We start from the raw sequence: 20,156 nt of genomic DNA, 5'->3' as shown, positions 1-20,156 counted from the left end.
CCTGACTATAGAGTCACCTATTACTAGTGTGTTAGGTATGCTATTTCACCTTAAGGGTTGTGACTGCGCGGCACACTGATTTTGTGTTTTATGTGTTTTCTGGTTTATGATGTGAGGTGCAGTTTGTTTGGGTGTCTGCTTTGGTGGTATCTGATGCTTTTGCAGGTTTTTATTTAGAGCCTCCGAGTATGATTTTGTGTATTTATGTGTATTTTTTGTTAGTGCTGTTTTAGTAGGTCTGTGTGTGGCTGGAGGTGTGGTGCAGTTGTTAACCTTCTCCTCTTGACTGTCTGTTCCAGTCTTGGGTGGAGACAACTTAGCTTCCAGTTTGGCTGTATAATTGCATTTCTCGCATATGTTAGTGTTTTGTGGTAGGAGGAGAGGGTTGTCTGTCTACATGAGGCAGTTGTAACATTGCCTCAGGATACCCAGATTCACCAGCTGGACTGGAGAGCACACCTGAAATTGCCCTTTGGTCATGCTTGAATAGTAGGGTGAGCTGCTTAGTCGCTTTCTTGGTGAGGGGTGAATAAAGAGCCTTGCCCTGCTGGGCAATCAAGTGTCAGGGTATATTAGTGCTAGATATTAGGTCTAAGCAAGTGCTGGGCTGTAGGAGGCTTTTTGAGTGCTTAGGTTGAGAGTTAGACTAGTTTCAAGGGAAAAACTGAAGAGGAGACTTAGTGGAGCTGGGAATAATTTAACCATAGCTAACTGGCACTGGTGCACAAAACCATGCAAACTCGGGTTTTGTTGTAAATAGTTATACTTTTGTTCATTCATTAAAACTAAAATTCATTGTATTCCTTTATTGTATGACATTTGAAACTTTATCATTTTTGTTATTTTTTCTCTTTTCAAAAAATTTTTTTTCAATAAAAAATATTTCAGAAAAAAAAAGAAAGATAATGTTTGGAAGAAGCAACTTTAATTGGTAGTGAAAGCAGGACAGCTGAGAAGTAGATGGGTTTGAAGTGAAGTTCTTTATTCAAGTGTTAGCAACAGAGAGATTTTTCAGCCCAAAAAAGGAGTTTGCTGATTTTTGCCTTTGTTATATGTAACTGGTGATGGAAATTTAACTGAGGGTCAGATGCCCAAGATACTGGTACCCATTTGTTACTTTAATAAGATTGTTGTACGTAGTTTGCCTGTTCTATGAAAGAGGATACATTCTACTTTGTGACAGAGTTTATTGCATTTTTTTCCATACTGAGGACTAGCTTTATTTGCTAAAGCCAGTTGTTATAGAGATGGGGTAGCTCATAGGATCATATGAGGTTACTAGGCTAACAGCCCTAAAGATCTTTTAAGCCTAACTATTCATGTCCCAATTTTCTCATTTATTAATGCCCTTGGACTAGAATGGCATTTGTATATGCCTGTGTCTAAGGCCATCTACAGGCTGCCCCTGCCCATAAGGAACAGAGGCAACAAACTAGGGATTTATTTGCAGTTAATAAAACACAAAATAAAGCAATGAAAAACCAAAAAGATACTCCATATAGCAAGCAGATAGGAAACACCAACCACAGAGATGGTGAAAAAAGTTTTCTTTTAATAACATGTCCTGGTACCTCGGCAATTCGCCTTCAATGGAACACCTCACCAAACAAACCCATCTCCTTAAATACAATGAACAATTTACTCATTAATCAATCATTTCATTAATTAGCCTACAACAACTTGTTATTTAAACTTCAAACTCATGACGACTCATATTTAGAGTCCAAGAAAATATTGCACAACTGTAAATAAATAAATGAATAAATAAATTAATAAATAAATAAGTGAATAAACAATACTTTGTAAAGCTTTACATTAACACATATCTACCACTTCTACCTTAGTAAAACAGATAATGAGTTTCATAAACTTTATGATGCAAAATTTCATATGCATTTCATAATACTTAACAGCCATAAGTCAAAATGTCAAGATTTCACAATGAATCCCAAAACCTGAATTTATGATGAAATCCCAATGTCTAAATTCATACCTCTCGGATATAACGTATGATAATTAAGAATCATCCTATGTTCTAGTTTATTAAGTTCAGCTTTAAAATTATCAACCTCAAAATGTGGTCTAGCCAAAACACTGATGCTGCTGTTGCAATTTGCAGTTACCCAACTATTGGTGCAAATTGCATTTGAATAGGCTCAGAGAAGAGCTCTGCTTCACATGAATGTGGAGTCTTTTCCAGAGAAGTGGTAATCAATGAGACACATATCTATCCCTCAAACATGCTTTGTTTATGTCACAGACAAGGTTCAGGTTTAGATCCTTAGATCAGGTAATTCTAATGCTATTTGTTTTGTGAATGAGTATCAGATCCATTAGGGATGGATTGGAGAATGCCTTGTCTGTAGGAAACCAAGTTCATGGGTATCTAACTGTGATTTGATATCTTTGAGAAAAGGAACTGAAATGAACAAAAATAAGGCAAAAAGCCAGAAGTCAGTCCTAAAATGGAGTATCAGATCCATCAGGGATGGATTGGAGAATGCCTTGTCTGTAGGTAGGAAACCAAGTTCATGGGTATCTAACTGTGATTTGATATCTTTGAGAAAAGGAACTGAAATGAACAAAAATAAGGCAAAAAGCCAGAAGTCAGTCCTAAAATGGATGCACACACAAACACACACACACACACACACACACACACACACACACACACACATGCATAGATGTACATACACACAGACAGACATGCACATGCATACACATGCAAGTGAACACACACGTACACAGAGGCGCACTCAAGCACACAGGCACAAACACACACCTGCATGCATATATAGACACAAACACACATGCTGGCTCAACTAGTTGCTGTTTTGATGGAAGGTCAGGCTTCAATACACACACACACACACACACACACACACACACACACACACACACACACACACACGTATACAGTTATTTTGCTGCAAAAAAAAGAAAGAAAGAAAATAATGCCACACTACTAATGAACTATTAAGAACTGATAATAAATGAGTTGTGCTAGTTTTTGACAAACAGGTACTGCTGTTGCTGCTTTGAGTAGTATTAGTATCACTTAAAGTATGGAGAAGTAAGCTCTTGAGCTACTCCTCACAGAAATATATGAAATTGCCCATCATAGCCACATTAAACTGCTTCATCGACTGAGGTGTAATGTGCAAGACTTAACTTGCTGACACAAAAAAGCTAACAAATGTTTAGAAAAGTTTTACATACTGTTAATGCTACATCGCAGAGAACTACCGTCTCGTGCAGAGATCTCATAAAATGCTATTATCATTCTGCTCAAAATAAATAAATTAAAGTGCACAAATGAAAACTAGGCGACCTACTATTAATGGAACATTGTAACCTGCTGTTCTTATCAAAGGCACACCTACTCTGAAATAAGACAAATTGCATTTTTATCCAGTGTAGAGAATGCAATTAGTTACTGATGAGAGACTGCTCTCTTTTGCTTTAGTATTAACTTATTTCATCATTTTACTTTTAAGAGCTATCAATTACTTTGTGACACTTTATGACAATACTTGCATGAGATCCAGGCCATATGCCTACCCTCCTTGTTGACAAAAAAAGAAGGGCTTATGCCACATCTGTGAAGTTCTCTATACATTTAAAGCTGATTAGTTAATATATTGCTGGTGCTAATATTCGTGTAAGATTAGAGCTGACGATGTGCAGTACAGCATGGTTAGGGGTGCTGACATGTTACATGTGAGAACATATATCCTCACCGATGGAATTCTCAGAAAAGTATATTGAATGGGTTACTGTCAAATTTGCTGTTATTTACCCAGAGAAACTTTGGTGCATGAAGACACAGGTATTAAAGCTAATCCCTTGACCATTTTTGAAATCAAAAGTTCTTTGATTTTAAAAACATCAAAGCTTCACCAAATGCTGAGGAATATTTCCTCCAACAGTGGTAATATCGTTTTCCATATGTGCAACATGACATTGTTCCTATATTAACTATATCTAGCTGAAAACCATGCAACACACACAGCACATATATACATGCACATACAGTCACATGTCCATGTATATATATAATTTTACATACAATCACATGTGCAGTAGCAACCATTTGTGATATGAGTGGAGATGCTTAAGTAATTATGTGTTACTTTCCTGTAAAAAGATGTTCTCAGATCTAGATGTTTTTTTAATAGCCCAAACAGTACTAAAATGCTACATCCCAACTGTGTCTTAATGCCCAAACACAGAGTACCTGTATATGTTTAATGCATTTAGTCATTTGTTGTCCAATGTGCCCTAAATACCTTTACTTGAGGGTTAAAATGTATGTATTTCATATAACATGCAGTGAGATATTACTACTTATTTCATATAAAATGTAGTAGGATATTACTTCTCCTCTTTCGGCTGTTCCAGTTAGGGGTCACCACAGCAGATCATCTGTTTCCATTTCTTCCTGTCCTCTGCATATTGCTCAGTCACACGAACCGCCTGCATGTCATCTCTCACCACATCCATAAACCTTATCTTAGGCCTTCCTCTTTTCCTCTTACCTGGCAGCTACATCCTTAGCATCCTTTTCTCAATATACCCAGCATCCCTCCTCATCACATGTCCAAACCCAACGCAATCTCGCCTCTCTGACTTTGTCTCCAAATCGTCCAACCTGAGCTGACCCTCTAATATACTGATTCCTAATCCTGTCCATCCTTGTCACACCCAGTGCAAATCTTAACATCTTTAACTCTGCCACTTCCAGTTCTGACTCCTGCCTTTTTGTCAATGCCACCATCTCCAACCCATACAACATAGCTGGTCTCACTACCCTCTTGTAGACCTTCCCTTTCACTCTTACTGGTACCCGTCTGTCACAAATCACTCCTGACACTCTTCTCCACTCATTCCACCCTGCCTGTACTCTCTTCTTCACCTCTCTTCCACACTCACCATTACTCTGAACTGTTGATCCCAAGTACTTAAACTCATCCACCTTTGCCAACTCTACTTCCTGCATCCTCACCATTCTTCTATCCTCCCTCTCATTCACACACACATATTCTGTCTTAGTCCTGCTGACCTTCATTCCTCTCCTCTCTAGAGCATATCTCCATCTCTCCAGGGTCTCCTCCACCTGTTCCCTACTCTCACTACAGATCACAATGTCATCTGCAAACATCATAGTCCACGGGGACTCCTGTCTGATCTCGTCTGTCAACCTGTCCATCACCATTGCAAATAAGAAAAGGCTCAGAGCTGATTTGTGATGTAATCCCACCTCCACCTTAAACGGATCTGTCACTCCCACTGCAGACTTCACCAATGTCACACTACCCTCGTACATATCCTGTACCACTCTTACATATTTCTATGCCACCCCTGACTTCCTCATACAATACCACAACTCCTCTCTAGGCACCCTATCATATGCTTTCTCCAGATCCACAACGACACAATGCAACTCCTTCTGACTTTCCCTATAGTTCTCTATCAACAGTCTCAGGGCAAACATCACATCTGTAGTGCTCTTTCCTGGCATGAAATCATACTGCTGATTGCTAATCATCACCTCCCTTTTTAACCTAGCTTCCACTAGTCTTTCCCATAACTTCAAGCTGTGACTGATTAGTTTTATCCCTCTGTAGTTACTACAACTCTGCACATCACTCTTATTCTTAAAAATAGGTACCAAAACACTTTTTCTCCACTCCTCAGGCATCTTCTGACTTTCCAAGATTTCATTAAACAATCTGGTTAAGAACTCCACTGCCATTTCTCCTAAGCACCTCCATGCTTCCACTGGTATGTCATCTGGACCAACAGCTTTTCCATTCTTCATCCTCTTCATAGCTGTCCGTACTTCCTCCTTGCTAATCTGTTTCCCTTCCTGATTCACTAACCCCACATCAGCCAACCTTCTCTCTCTCTCTCATTCTCTTCATTCAGGATGTTACTATGTATTTCATATAAAATGCAGTAGGATGTTACTATGTATTTCATATAAAATGCAGTAGGATGTTACTATGTATTTCTTATAACACGCTGTAGGATGTTACTATGTATTTCATATAAAATGCAGTAGGATGTTACTATGGATTTCATATAAAATGCAGTAGGATGTTACTATGTATTTCATATAAAATGCAGTAGGATGTTACTATGTATTTCTTATAACACGCTGTAGGATGTTACTATGTATTTCATATAAAATGCAGTAGGATGTTACTATGTATTTCATATAAAATGCAGTAGGATGTTACTATGTATTTCATATAAAATGCAGTAGGATGTTAATATGTATTTCTTATAACACGATGTAGGATGTTACTATGTATTTCATATAAAATGCAGTAGGATGTTACTATGTATTTCATATAAAATGCAGTAGGATGTTACTATGTATTTCATATAAAATGCAGTAGGATGTTACTATGTATTTCTTATAACACACTGTAGGATGTTACTATGTATTTCATATAAAATGCAGTATTATGTTACTATGTATTTCATATAAAATGCAGTAGGATGTTACTATGTATTTCATATAAAATGCAGTAGGATGTTACTATGTATTTCATATAAAATGCAGTAGGATGTTACTATGTATTTCTTATAACACGCTGTAGGATGTTACTATGTATTTCATATAAAATGCAGTAGGATGTTACTATGTATTTCTTATAACACGCTGTAGGATGTTACTATGTATTTCATATAAAATGCAGTAGGATGTTACTACGTATTTCATATAAAATGCAGTAGGATGTTACTATATATTTCATATAAAATGCAGTAGGATGTTACTATGTATTTCATATAAAATGCAGTAGGATGTTACTATGTATTTCATATAAAATGCAGTAGGATGTTACTATGTATTTCATATAAAATGCAGTAGGATGTTACTATGTATTTCATATAAAATGCAGTAGGATGTTACTATGTATTTATTATAACACGCTGTAGGATGTTACTATGTATTTCATATAAAATGCAGTAGGATGTTACTATGTATTTCTTATAACACGCTGTAGGATGTTGCTATGTATTTCATATAAAATGCAGTAGGATGTTACTATGTATTTCATATAAAATGCTGTAGGATGTTACTATGTGTTTCATATAAAATTTAGTAGGCTATTACTATGTATTTCTTATAACAAGCAGTAGAATGTTACTATGTATTTCATATTCTCTCAGGGAATATCATCAAATATAACTCCCCCTACTATCACTAGGGAACAGGTCCTTAATGCTGTCTCTAAGACTAAGAACACTGCATAAATGGGCCCAGACAATATCACAGGATGCCATCTAAATAGCATGAAACATGCCCTATCAGGACCTTTGGAATTACTATTTAACTGTAGCCTCCAAACAAGCTTCATGCCTCATGAATGAAGAAAGGCAACAGTCATCCTTCGGCACAAAAGTGGGCCATCTACAGACCCTGGAAACTACAGATCCATAAGTCTCACTAGTCTTATATGTAAAGCCATGGAAAGAATCATCATGGAGATGATCAATAGAGATATAGTAAACCTCCAGACACTGGACCCAGCCCAGTTTGATTTCATCAAGGGCAGATCATGTCTACTCAACTTAGTAGACTTCTTTGAGAAGGTCACCAAAGCAATGGATGAGGGCAAAATCATTCATACAGCCTACCTTGACCTATTTGACACAATACCCCACTTAGGCATTGTTGACAAACTCAAGAGGTTACATACAAACCTGTGTGTTACCCAGTGGATAGCCAAATGGCTCACAGACAGGACCCAGGCAGTTAGAATTGGGGAGTTGACCTCTACAAAGTGGCCAGTCACAAGTTGAGTCCCTCAGGGATCAGTCCTTGGACCACTCCTTTTTGGCATTTACTTCTCAGAAGTTAAGGCCAATGTCAGTGGTCTCCGGCTGACTAAATTTGCAGATGGTTACAAATTAGGAGCCATCATTAAATCTCACACTGATACAAATGTTCTCCAGGAGGGGCTGACACAGACAAACAACTGGTGTCAGAGCCATGGACTAAAACTAAATGCCAAGAAATGCATAACAGTATCCTTTGGAAAGTCATCCATCCCTGGTAACTATCATATTGACAACACACCCCTTAGAGTTGACCCAGTAGGCAGGGACTTAAGGACACACACAGATAGCAATCTAGCCTTTGATCATTACATGTCTGCAGTGGTGAGGAAATCATTCTGTTGCACAACTTATAAACAAAGGTATGGCATCTATGTCCAAGGAAGTCATTGTTCTGCTGTATTCGACATTCATCAGACATATCATTGAGTACAATGCCCCCTTTGGTGTGTACCTAACCAGGCATATCCAGCAATTGGAATGTCCACAGAGGTTCCTCATTAAAAGAATACAGGGTGCAAGTAATATGTCCTATGCAGACCACCTCAAGACCCTATCCCTGTATTCTGTCTCCTATAGGCTTTTGAGGGGAGATCTATGCCTGACATACAGGGCATTGTCAAACCCCACACTGATGGACCTTTTCCATATCCACAAAACAAACAGCACCAGAATTATCTATTCTAAAGACTTAAACCATGCCTGTATTATAAATAGGACCTGCTGGAGAGATAGGTATGTATCCCAGAGACTACCCTGTCTATGGAACAGACTCCCTATCCATGTGAAGCAGAGTTCCTCCCTAACCCAATTCAAGTACAACTTGGACAATTGGATGGGGAACCAGAAATTCATCCCTGATTTGGCACCTGTGTCTCTAATTGGGATGTATGGCTAGGCTTAAAAAGGCCCTTGTGGTTGTTAGCCTAATAAACACCTATGAATCTATGAATCTATATAACAAGCAGTGGGATGTTACTATGTATATTTTATAACATACAGTAAGATGTTACTATGTATTTCTTACAACGTGCAGTAGGATGTTACTATGTATTTGATATAACATGTAATAGGATGTTACTGCTTCAGATGGTCTGAAATGAAGCTATAGAGGAACTCACATTGATTGTGCTAATACCTATCTTAAATAAGATTCATAGCCATGTAGAGTGGTGTATCTGTAACTGTAGAAGTAGTACATCATGTATTACGTAGTAATGCATGTATCTATATGTGTTCTTAACCCACTTTTATTACAGAGTGTAACTATGAACATGTGCCACGACATCCATAGTAACCATTTATAAGGCATAGCACAGTTGTCTATCTAAGTCTATGCGAGGGTGGCACTGTGTAGGCACACTCCCATTACACCTTGATGGACAGGTATCTCACATAATTACAGCAGGCTCTGTACTAGCACTGTAGTTTGGACATGCAATATAGTCCAGTATCTGACTGGATAAAATTAGAATAAGTAACCTAGTGTTCTTTATGGACTAGATATGATGTAATTGGTCAAAATAAAGAGTAAATCCTTCTCTTGAAAATGTGCATGGGGAGAGCATCATGGAATACATTCTATCTGCAAGAAACTATTGAGTCCTGCCCAGTATGGCAGCCACTTTCACTACAACCAATGTAAATTAAACTGTGATTAAGTTGGTTTATACTCTTCCTGCACTGGATTTATCAGCTATAATAGTAAATAAGCACTCATTTCAAAAATTGCCCAGCAAAAAAAAGACTCTCATCAACAAAAGGAACAAAGTAACTTACAGTACCAGAAACTTCATCATAGCATCATAGAATAAAACGAAACATAGATTTTCCATATCTCTGATAATATTACAGTTAGTTTCCTGTATGAAATGAAAGATGGCTTTATTAAATCCTTATCAGATATCATGAACAAGATGTTGAAAACTGGACACGCACACATTAGATCTCTGGCATGGGGTGGGGGGGACATGTCTGATCCACACACCCATTAACATGACAAGTATTCTATATAAAGTTATTGTTCAAATAATAAAATTCAAAAAGACAGAGATGGTTTACTTTCCCTGGCATTTGATCAGCATGTGTTTTCAATGACAGACATTACTTTTAATTCTTATAGCAATATTTGAAGAAGTGTTGGCAATAGAATATACAACCCTTACAATACATACAGCATAGCTGGACTTGGCTAAGGCCTTAATGCTATTTCCCTGTAAAGGAGTTATAGACATATAGTATAACCCAAATGTTATGGTACATTACTTACTGATCAAACAGCATCTTAATAACAAAATAACAGCTAAAGGTGGAAGGCCGTCCACCTGGTCCAGATGAAGTGACCTGTTGGCATCTCACAGACCTCTGTATACTCTGGGTCTCTTTACTCCTCTTTGGGATTCTCACTTCTCTGTGTGATTTTCTTTTCCAGTATCACAGTAAAAAGGGTTCTGTGAACAATAAAACACATTGATTAGTACAAAATTAAAAGCAGTTACATCCCCTAAAAGATGCTACTATACTTTGAAACAATGTAAGTAAAATATCTGGTTGATGCAACGACAATCACTTATCCTTCAATGATAAAAATTCAACATTATTTTGGATGAGAGAAAACATGAAACATTTGATTATAGGAATAGATGGATAGCAGCATTTAACACATTTAGAGACTTGGGGACCAAGTGGGTGTTAAACTCAGCTTTGGCCAGTTTTTATTTACTGTAGATAGCTTACAGATCTGCCAATATGATTAGATATATCTAGTCTAAATCTGTACAGCACATTAATTCACTCAGATAGTGAATAAAAGACTACTTTCTGAGTGTCCGTGCCAAGTATTTATTGCACCTAGAAAATGTACAGAGCTTTACTACAAATTAAATAGTAGGTTAGAAAATGAAAGGTATTCTAAAAGATTGCAAGAAGTGTCACTTAATTCAGCAGGATATAGACTTCCAAGAGGTGAACTGTGTCTTCAGTAATGTCAAACTGGTTTTCTTTGAAACTCTAGGACAGATGGCAGAGCAAACATGCTTCTAGAGAAGGAGCCTATTGGCTGATTATGTTCATTTTTGTCATTTGTGACAAGTCCATTTTTTCTTGGTTCTGTGGAGGAAATACAGCATTTTGATTTTTAGTTTAGTTAATTTTCATTAGAATATGGATTAGATTAGACTTTATCTTTGCCAAAAGGCCAAGACATTTCTCATTCACTACTTGATTGCTTGTATCACAATTAATTGTATTACAATTTCTCATGACAGCAATTGCTTATGGTTTTGGTAATTTCATAGAGGAGTGATATCTTTGTGCTGGAAGTATACCTCTAAGATCACAAGAGTCATGAAGAAATAGCAACCATCAATGCAGAAGTATTTTTTTAAATTACATGAGTGGTTACTCTTTGTCTGAGGTGCACTGAACTCATAGGAGAATAATGAAGTAAAGGGGATTTGTTTGGAAAAGGATCATACAAGTGCAATTGCCAGTTTTAGGTCATTTTAACTTGATAAAAATGAGTGCAGCTTCTATCTCACTCACTTGTGTACTTGGAATGTTGGGTCTGAGCAATTTTTGTGAGGAGTATTGGATTGTGAGACATGCATCCCAAACCATTTGTATTGGATTTCTGTGGATTTTCTGGTCAGGGTTTCCATATCTCACAGTTATTCTTCACACAACATATAACCTCTTCAGTACTGTCCCCTAGTGGTTCCACCTGAGCAGATGGGAAGGGGAATTGGAGAACATTGGTTGGCTGGTATCCTCCTGGTTGAGGCTATCATGGAAGTGGAGGGAAGTTGAGGTAGGTATATTTTCAAACCGGTTTCGGCTAAACAGCCTTCTTCAGTGAAACATAACATATATTTTAATTAGCAAACTCATGAGTATTTATATATCTCACCAACCAATGGCTGATAATGGTATGGTCCATCCCCATAGTTAATATTAAGTACATAGTAAAATACAGCCACATCACATCAAAGTTCATAGTATAGAAAAATATACATTATTATAACCACATAATTACTAGGGTGTATATAAAGATAAACAAATTATATTAATCTGGTTATGTTAGATAACGCCATAGTGTGTGACTCCTAAATAAAGAACAAAATTGTGTGTCCACAATAAGAAAGAAAAATAGTTAAACAACTATTTTGACAAAATATATCCAAAATATAATACAAGGTTACCTGTTAAACTACCACATCAGAATGTCCTAAGGCAAGAGTATATAGACATAATATCAAATATGAAATCCAGATATTAGTATTTACATCACTTTAATTTGACTATATTTACTAAAGTATCCCTGGTTGGTATCTGGTATAGATCACAGGGGTAACTGCACCAACTTATATTGCCAAGGGGATATTCATCATATGAGATCCATAGTAAGTAATATGATAATTATTGACCAGATACATAAAAATAAAGGCACACTTTATGTATTGTAATCTCACAAAAATTAATATCATTTGAAAAAAATATTTAACAATTTCTTAGTCTTATAATAGCAACAAATTTAAAGATTGAATTAAAAAATACACCATGGCAACAACAAATAACAAGGTAAATTCCAATGAAACAACGTGTTAGGTAATATTCTAACACTCGGATCGCATTTATCTGGATGAATCCATCCTTAATATGTTGATTTCAGTGTATACCAGGCAGTAAATTTTTATAGATGGTCATTAAGTCCTGGGGGAAAGAGTGCCCCTAGATGAATAATCCAATAATTTTCTTTGTGGTTGAGGATACTATGCCAACCCTGCATATTGCTTCTGTCCCCAGTAATTTTATCAATAACCATGAACATAAATTTGGCATTTGGATGTTTGATAGTATGTCTATACAAAGCATTGGTATCCTTTTTGTTTTTAATATCACTCATATGTTCACCCATCCTAATCCTTAGTGAGCGTGATGTTTGCCCAACATAAAATGCCGAGCATTGGCATGTGGCCAAATAAACAACCCAAGTACTGGAACAATTGCCAAAAACCCTTAGGTCATACACTTTACTTGTGTTGGCACTACTGAACTGTTTTAAGTTGCTTACCTGATTACAGGATGAACAATGGCTACATGGAAATGTACCCAAGAGTTGATCACCTGATATGGTCAACTGTTTATATTTGGCCCCTCCGCTCTCATTATGTTTGTAGTGAGAGAATATTGCTCCCAGCATTCTACCCCTTCTGTACGAGAACTGACATTTTGGTCCCAATATTTGCCTTAACTGGTTATTGGCCAGCAAAATATTCCAATTGGCATCTAGAATATTCCTGATTACATTATGATTTCTACCATATGTGGTCACAAATCTGAGTGTGGATTCCTCAGTAATTTGTGATGACTGCTTGTATTTGAGTAAAGTGTTTCTGTCTTGTTTTTCTGACCATGTACTGGCTGAATGGATATCAAAGGGATGGTATCCCCTCTCCAAGAATCTATTCTCTAGATCCGCCCTGGCTTCCTCAAAATCCAACCTAGTGGAACTGATACGTTTAATTCTAAGAAACTGTGATTTCGGTATGTTGCGGATGGTGTGACGTGGATGCATACTAGATGCATGTAATAAGTGTTGTATTGTGGATATTTTCTGTGAATTTTAGTATTCAATGTGTGATCATGATTTCTTTAGACTGTAACGTCAAGAAAATCAATTGTTTGTAGATCAAATGTTATTGTAAACTGTATACCCCAAATGTTGTCCTTGAGATACTCTACAAATTCAAGTAAGTATGTGGAATCAGCACGCCACACCATCCAACAATCATCTAGATATCTTTGCCATATATCAATTTCCACTATATATATGTTGTGTCATGGATTATATATAACGCATTCTTCAAAATAAGCCATAAATAGATCTGCATAGATTGGAGCAAAGGATGCGCCCATGGCAGTTCCTTGCAGTTGCCAGTAACATTCCCCTTGAAAATAAAACACATTTTTATTGAGTAAGTGTTCAGCCATACAGATAATAAGGGTATTGAAGCCAGGTGAATATAGATTAGTCTTCTCCAACCAATATTGTAGAGCCTGTAATCCCACCCAATGGGTTATACTGGTGTATAGGGATTTTACGTCCAGCGTACACATGAGCCAGTGTGGCTCCAATTGAGTATCTTGTAATATTTGTAAAAATTCTGTAGTGCCCTGTATTCTAGCTCTAACTTCCTTCAATAGTGGTTTTAATTGAACTGTCAAGAACACAGCAAGTGGTTCGGTGAGTGAGCCAATACCTGCAACAATTGGTCTGCCTGGTGGGTTAGAAATAGATTTCTGAATTTTTGGAAGTAGGTACAAGATTTGTTTTTGTGGATCTGTCACTGTAAGGTGTTGGGCTGTATTTGAGGTAATAATACCCTCCTCAACTGCCAAATTAAGAAATGAATCTATTTCTTTCTTAAAATTCCTAGTGGGATCAATCCCCATATACATATAGCACTTCCTGTCTGACAGTTGTTCCATGCCCTCATTAATGTAATAATTCATGTTAAGAATCACCACTGCTCCACCCTTGTCTGCAGGTAATATCACAATATTTTGATTATTCCTGAGTTCCGTTAGAGCAATTCTGTCAGATATACTAATATTCTGCTTTATGATGTGTGATTCAGACTGAGGAAAATGTAGGTCATGTAAAACAAACTGTTGGAATATGGCCACATGTTTATTCATAGGTACCAGAAATTGGGATTTGTGAAATCTGAAGTCAGAAGATCTTTGAGAGTAAGATGAATTATCATCTGAAAAAAATATTTTCAGGTTAAGATTGCGACAAAAATTCATGACATCAGATACAATATTGTACTCGTCACAAAAAAAAGCTTGGTACAAAATCCAATCCTTTATTTAGTAAATTTTGTTGTTCATCCGTTAAAACAGTATCAGATAGGTTTAATACATTCAAATAGTTAGTGACTATTGTCTGAGTAGTGTTGTTATCATCCCTTCCATTGATTCTGTACCAGTTTCTATGTTTATGTTTGCGGCCCCCCCGCCGCTTGCCCCTTTGTCTAAAGGGATATTGGTATTGGACCTTTTACGCATAGGGGATTCATGTGTGGGTGCACTCTCACTGTCAGTATAAGAGGACTCCTCCCCCAAAGTGCTGGTGTAAGATTTAACAGGGTGTTCGAGAATGGATCTGGATCTCTTTCTGGTTCTGTTTCCAGCCGATCCAAATTAGTTTTATCAAATCTAACAGATCTCTGGATATCAAAAGGGTGTCCCCTCTTGTAATCCATGATGTCTCTGTTGAATTTTTTGATTTTTCTTTCTTTAGTTAACTTCTCATATGAGGCTAGCTCTTTGGACAGCCTGGCCATCGCATTATCATAAATGGGAAGAGAATGATACTTTTTGCATTCTGCACCGATGCTTTTGACCTCAGTTATATTTGCATCTATAGCTCTCTCATAGTATGAGGCCAGAATTTTGACAAAACTCATGGAACCTTCTTGTAATGCTTGATTCCATTCTGTGATTAGTCTCTCTTCAGATCTACTAACCATAGGTCGAAGTTTGATTCTAAGACCTCAGGGTGCTACATTCTTGTGAATATATGCGAGAAATAGCCTTAAGTGCCAAATGTTGGCTCTTAGACTTTTTAATCCCTTGCCCAGGTTTTGAAAGGCCAATTCACATCCGTCTGATGTATTAAGATTTGTGATATTTGAGTTATTGCTTGAGACTTGTTCAAGACCAAACACCCCAATATCGTCTCGATCAGCACATAACCCATCCAATATATTATCAAGATCCATAATTGAGATACAAATAAATAACAGCCAATATAAATAGGCCAAACTGTTCAAAAAACTAAACTAAACTTTGTATTTGGGTTGGCCAAATCCCAGATAATTTCAAAATGTCTGATATGGGCCGGGCTGCCAAATATAAAAAAGAAAGACACAAAGCTAGAAGCAGAACCAGAGAGAGTCTTGATCCATGCCAAACAGCACACAAAATTCTTAAGGTAAAAATTATACACCAAGCACTCAATGGTTTGAGTTCCCAATGGATTTATCCCTGAGATTACTGTTCTCATAAGTTAATTACCAGACACTGGGATATGTCAGACCCATATATATTAAATTAGACCACCAAAAATGCACTCTATCACAGCCTAATTAATCATTGAAAGATTATTATAATAATAGACCGTGATGTATGTATGTTTTTTGGTATGTTATTTGGTTGTGCATATAAGTACAGTCAAAATTGTGGTAGAAACCATTCCACATAATACTCATAAGAGAAATATTTTTGAACCATACATCAATGTCAAACTTAGAAGCAGAAATTGCTCAAATGATGTTTCAAATAATACAAGTATCCCACAGGCAAAATTAGAACCAATACGAGCCAAACAGCACACAAAATACTTAAGGTAAAAAATATACACCAAGCACTCGATGGTTTGAGTTTCCAATGGATTTATCCTTGAGATTACTATTCTTATAAGTTAACTGCCAGACACTGGGATATGTCAGACCCATATATATTATATTGGACCACCAAAAATGCACCTATCACAGCCTGATTAGTCATTGAACGATTATTATAATAATAGACCGTGCTGTATGTATGTGTTTTGGTATGTTATCTGGTAGTGCATAAGAGTACAGTCAAAATGGTGGTAGAAACCATTCAATATAATACTGGTAAAAAAATATTTTTGTAACTTACATCAATTTCAAGCTTAGAAGCAGAAAATACTCAAATGATGTTTCAAATAATACAAGTATCCCACCGGCAAAATTAGAACCAATACAACTTAGATTGATCCTTTGTACAAAATGTACATGTGTAATAGTATTAAATGGCTACCATTACTAATCATATGTAGAAAAAGCACCAAACACACATAAACAATAAGGGGGTCCAAACAGTGTTGTTCATAGATTCATATAATCATTAATATTTGGTATTGGGCTGTTCTATTCTAATAGTTATAGGGTCCAAAAATATATAATATCTCCAACCCTAGGTACTGGTTTTCCTAGTATTCCCAGAGATTATGTATATAATTATATGATACAAAAATATGTTAAAACTGTGTTATCTGCCACAATTAAAGCTTAACAATTTAGTATGTGACATAAAAACAGTAGGTCACCACTAGAATCTGAATATTCAAGCTATATTAAGATCCATACATGTGCGTACGAATCACGTTAGGCCCTACATATATTTTCTTTAAAAAACAGTAGGCTTCCAATATGCTGTTATCAAAAAATTCAACAGTCCCTAAATCATGCAGTTATTGCTCCCTATTGTGCCAATATAAAGCCTAATAAGTGCTAATAAAACAACAGACAAAAACAGATCCAGTTATTGTCAATCCTTATATACACATGGAAAGTAATAAATACATTCACAAAAGGAAAGAGAAGCTATTGAATGTTCGTATTCGCAAGTTGTTCAGTACAAAATGGCCGCCAAGTGGCAAAAAACAGTTAGTGTTAAGAAAGTCCACATTCCACGTTTCTTGTATAAAACAAAACGATGAAAGCTTCAATAATCCCTATGAAACACTGAGTAGTTCTCCAGTATATGAGTCCCAGAAAAAATAGATGCCACGATGGAGTGTAGTTGTTACTAAGTCGCAATGCACACAACTATTTGGTCAAAATCAGCAAACAGTACCTTAGGATAGATTCGCCAGTCCTATTCAGGTTCCCTAAGCGTAGTTTGTGTTGAAAATCAAATAAGGCGTAATGCTTTACCAAATCACAACAGTACATCCCACTATACGATGATCACATGAATGCCAAGATAGAGCATAATGGTTACCAAGTCGCAAAACACACAAAAATCAGCAAACAGTACCTTAGGATAGATTCGCTAGTCCCATACAGGTTTCCTAAGCATAATTTGTGTTGAAAACCCACTAAAGCGTAATACTTTTTCCAAGTCGCAACAGTACATCACTCTATACAAAAAGTCATAGTACCTTTCTTTTAAAAAAGAAAAGAAAATACACCCATATTCCATAAATTTGCCACTAATTCCATCTCCTTAGTGAAAACCTAGTAGTTAGTGATATAAATCCAAGAATATTCCACAGGGGTTGCCCATCCAAAGAAGAACCGGTTGATGTTAGTAGTTCCAGGGGAAGAAGTCCTCTTCTACCGACAGTACTGACTCTAGCCCAACAGCGAGGTCCAACACAAATGAACTAACTCCACTCCTCGCAAGTACGGTATGCATGGCCAAACCAATATGCAGGTAAACACTAGAGGCCAGCATGAGCAGTCAGGTACTTTTATAAGAAACTGATTAAATAACTATGAAACAAAACAAAATAGGTTTATTTTCAAACCGGTTTCGGCTAAACAGCCTTCTTCAGTGAAACATAACATATATTTTAATTAGCAAACTCATGAGTATTTATATATCTCACCAACCAATGGCTGACAATGGTATGGTCCATCCCCATAGTTAATATTAAGTACATAGTAGTAAGGAGAAAGTACCAGTCAGCTGCCTGTCAGATGCCAGGATCTGCCACATAACGCATGCACTCAGGTCCCTCAACAAAAGGTACAAATATGACTCTGTCATTGTACATGTGGGTGTGAATGACCTGAGACATACGTTCCTGGACTACATGAAAAGAGACATGGAGGAGCTCTCAGAATATGTAGCCCGGGCAGGTATAACCCTAGCCCTGAGCAGCCTTCTACCATCACACAGAATGATACCACAGCACAAGCAGAAAATTATTGATTTCAACAATTGGCTAAGTTTCTGGTGTCATTCTAAAGGGATCCAGTATCTGTCTGCCTGGGATGACATGATTGACAGACCTTGATGCTTTGCCAGAGATGGCCTGCATATGTCACCCCTGGGCTTCCGGATATTGGCCAAGGCTATTTCCACACCTGCAGTGCTTTTTTCAGGTGGTGTTCCAAAGACCAAATTACTTCTGTAACAGCTACAAACAAATGCAATCTGAGAGTCATGCTGCTCAATGCTAGAAGTCTAAATCTCAAAATGCACTCATTCAAAGCACTCCTTAAAATGGAGAACATTGATATTTGTGCTGTAACAGAGACCTGGTTCAAGGCAGCACAAAGCCCCCCTGCACTACCAAGCTATAATTCATTCCACACCTTTCAGCCCCAGAACTGGGACTGAAGTTCTAAAGGCGGTGGGGTTTCCATATTCATAAAGGATGCGTACACCTCCAGACTGGAAGCCCAACATAGTGCATCAGAGATACTTCAGACGAAGCTAACATTGGGTAAGACACCGATCCAGGTTGTAGCCTTCTATATTTCCCCAGCCATGTCCCAAAATTCACACTCCACGTTCCTAAGCACCCTGGAAAATATTAGGTCCAACCTAACACTATCATACTGGGTGACTTCAACTACCCCTCCATTAACTGGGAAAACTACTCATGTACCAATACACTTGCACAATGTTTCCTGGAATTCATTAATTCTGATGCCCTGGACCAGCTCGTTCTTACCCCCACTAGAGGTAGCAACATCCTTGACCTGGTCATTACTAACATGGGCGACCACTGCTGTACACCAATAGTCAACTCCTCCCTGGTTAGATACGAACACAAACTAATCACCTTGGAAATCCACATTCCCCCCACCCCACCACCCCGCAATGGTAACCACCATGAAAAACTTCTCCAAAGCTAACTTTGGGCTCCTAAAAACAAAGGTGACTAACTTCACAGCACCCATGCAAATGGAGAATACTTGCATGACTGCTGAATCATACACCAATGCACTGTACGCACATATACACAAATGCATGGATCTCACCATACCCAATAGAACCAAGATGCTCTCCTCCAATAAAAGAAAGCCAATCTGGTGGTCCCCTGCCATAAACAAACTCTGCAACAGAAGGAGGAAACTAATGCGGAATAAAGTGAACTCCCAAGACTGGAAAAACCCCCTTATCAACATCAAGAAAAAGTTGAGATCCCTCATTAAATCCTCTAAAGCTAGCTATGGAAACAGAATTGCAGCATATATTAAAGAAAACCACAAGGCCTTCTATAGTTTTGTAAAGAATCTCCACAGCAATACCCAGATTTGCTCTGAGCTATTGCATAATGGTACCTCCTATACCAAGCCAACAGATATTGCCACTATACTGGCCAAAAGATTCAGTGCCAACTTTACCCCTCTCTCACCCCCTAAGGGACCAGTCTCAATACCAGTAGATTGCCAGGCACCCAGTATTACTGCTGCACAGGTTAAAACAGCACTGGCCAGGGCCAAGAATACAGCTTCTATGGGACCTGACAA

Source organism: Protopterus annectens, chromosome 5.part0 (genome assembly GCF_019279795.1).
Source record: "Protopterus annectens isolate FY-2018-M chromosome 5.part0, PAN1.0, whole genome shotgun sequence".
Taxonomy (NCBI): domain Eukaryota; kingdom Metazoa; phylum Chordata; order Ceratodontiformes; family Protopteridae; genus Protopterus; species Protopterus annectens.
The sequence above is the reverse complement of the archived record's forward strand: the minus strand, read 5'-3'. Positions refer to the sequence as shown.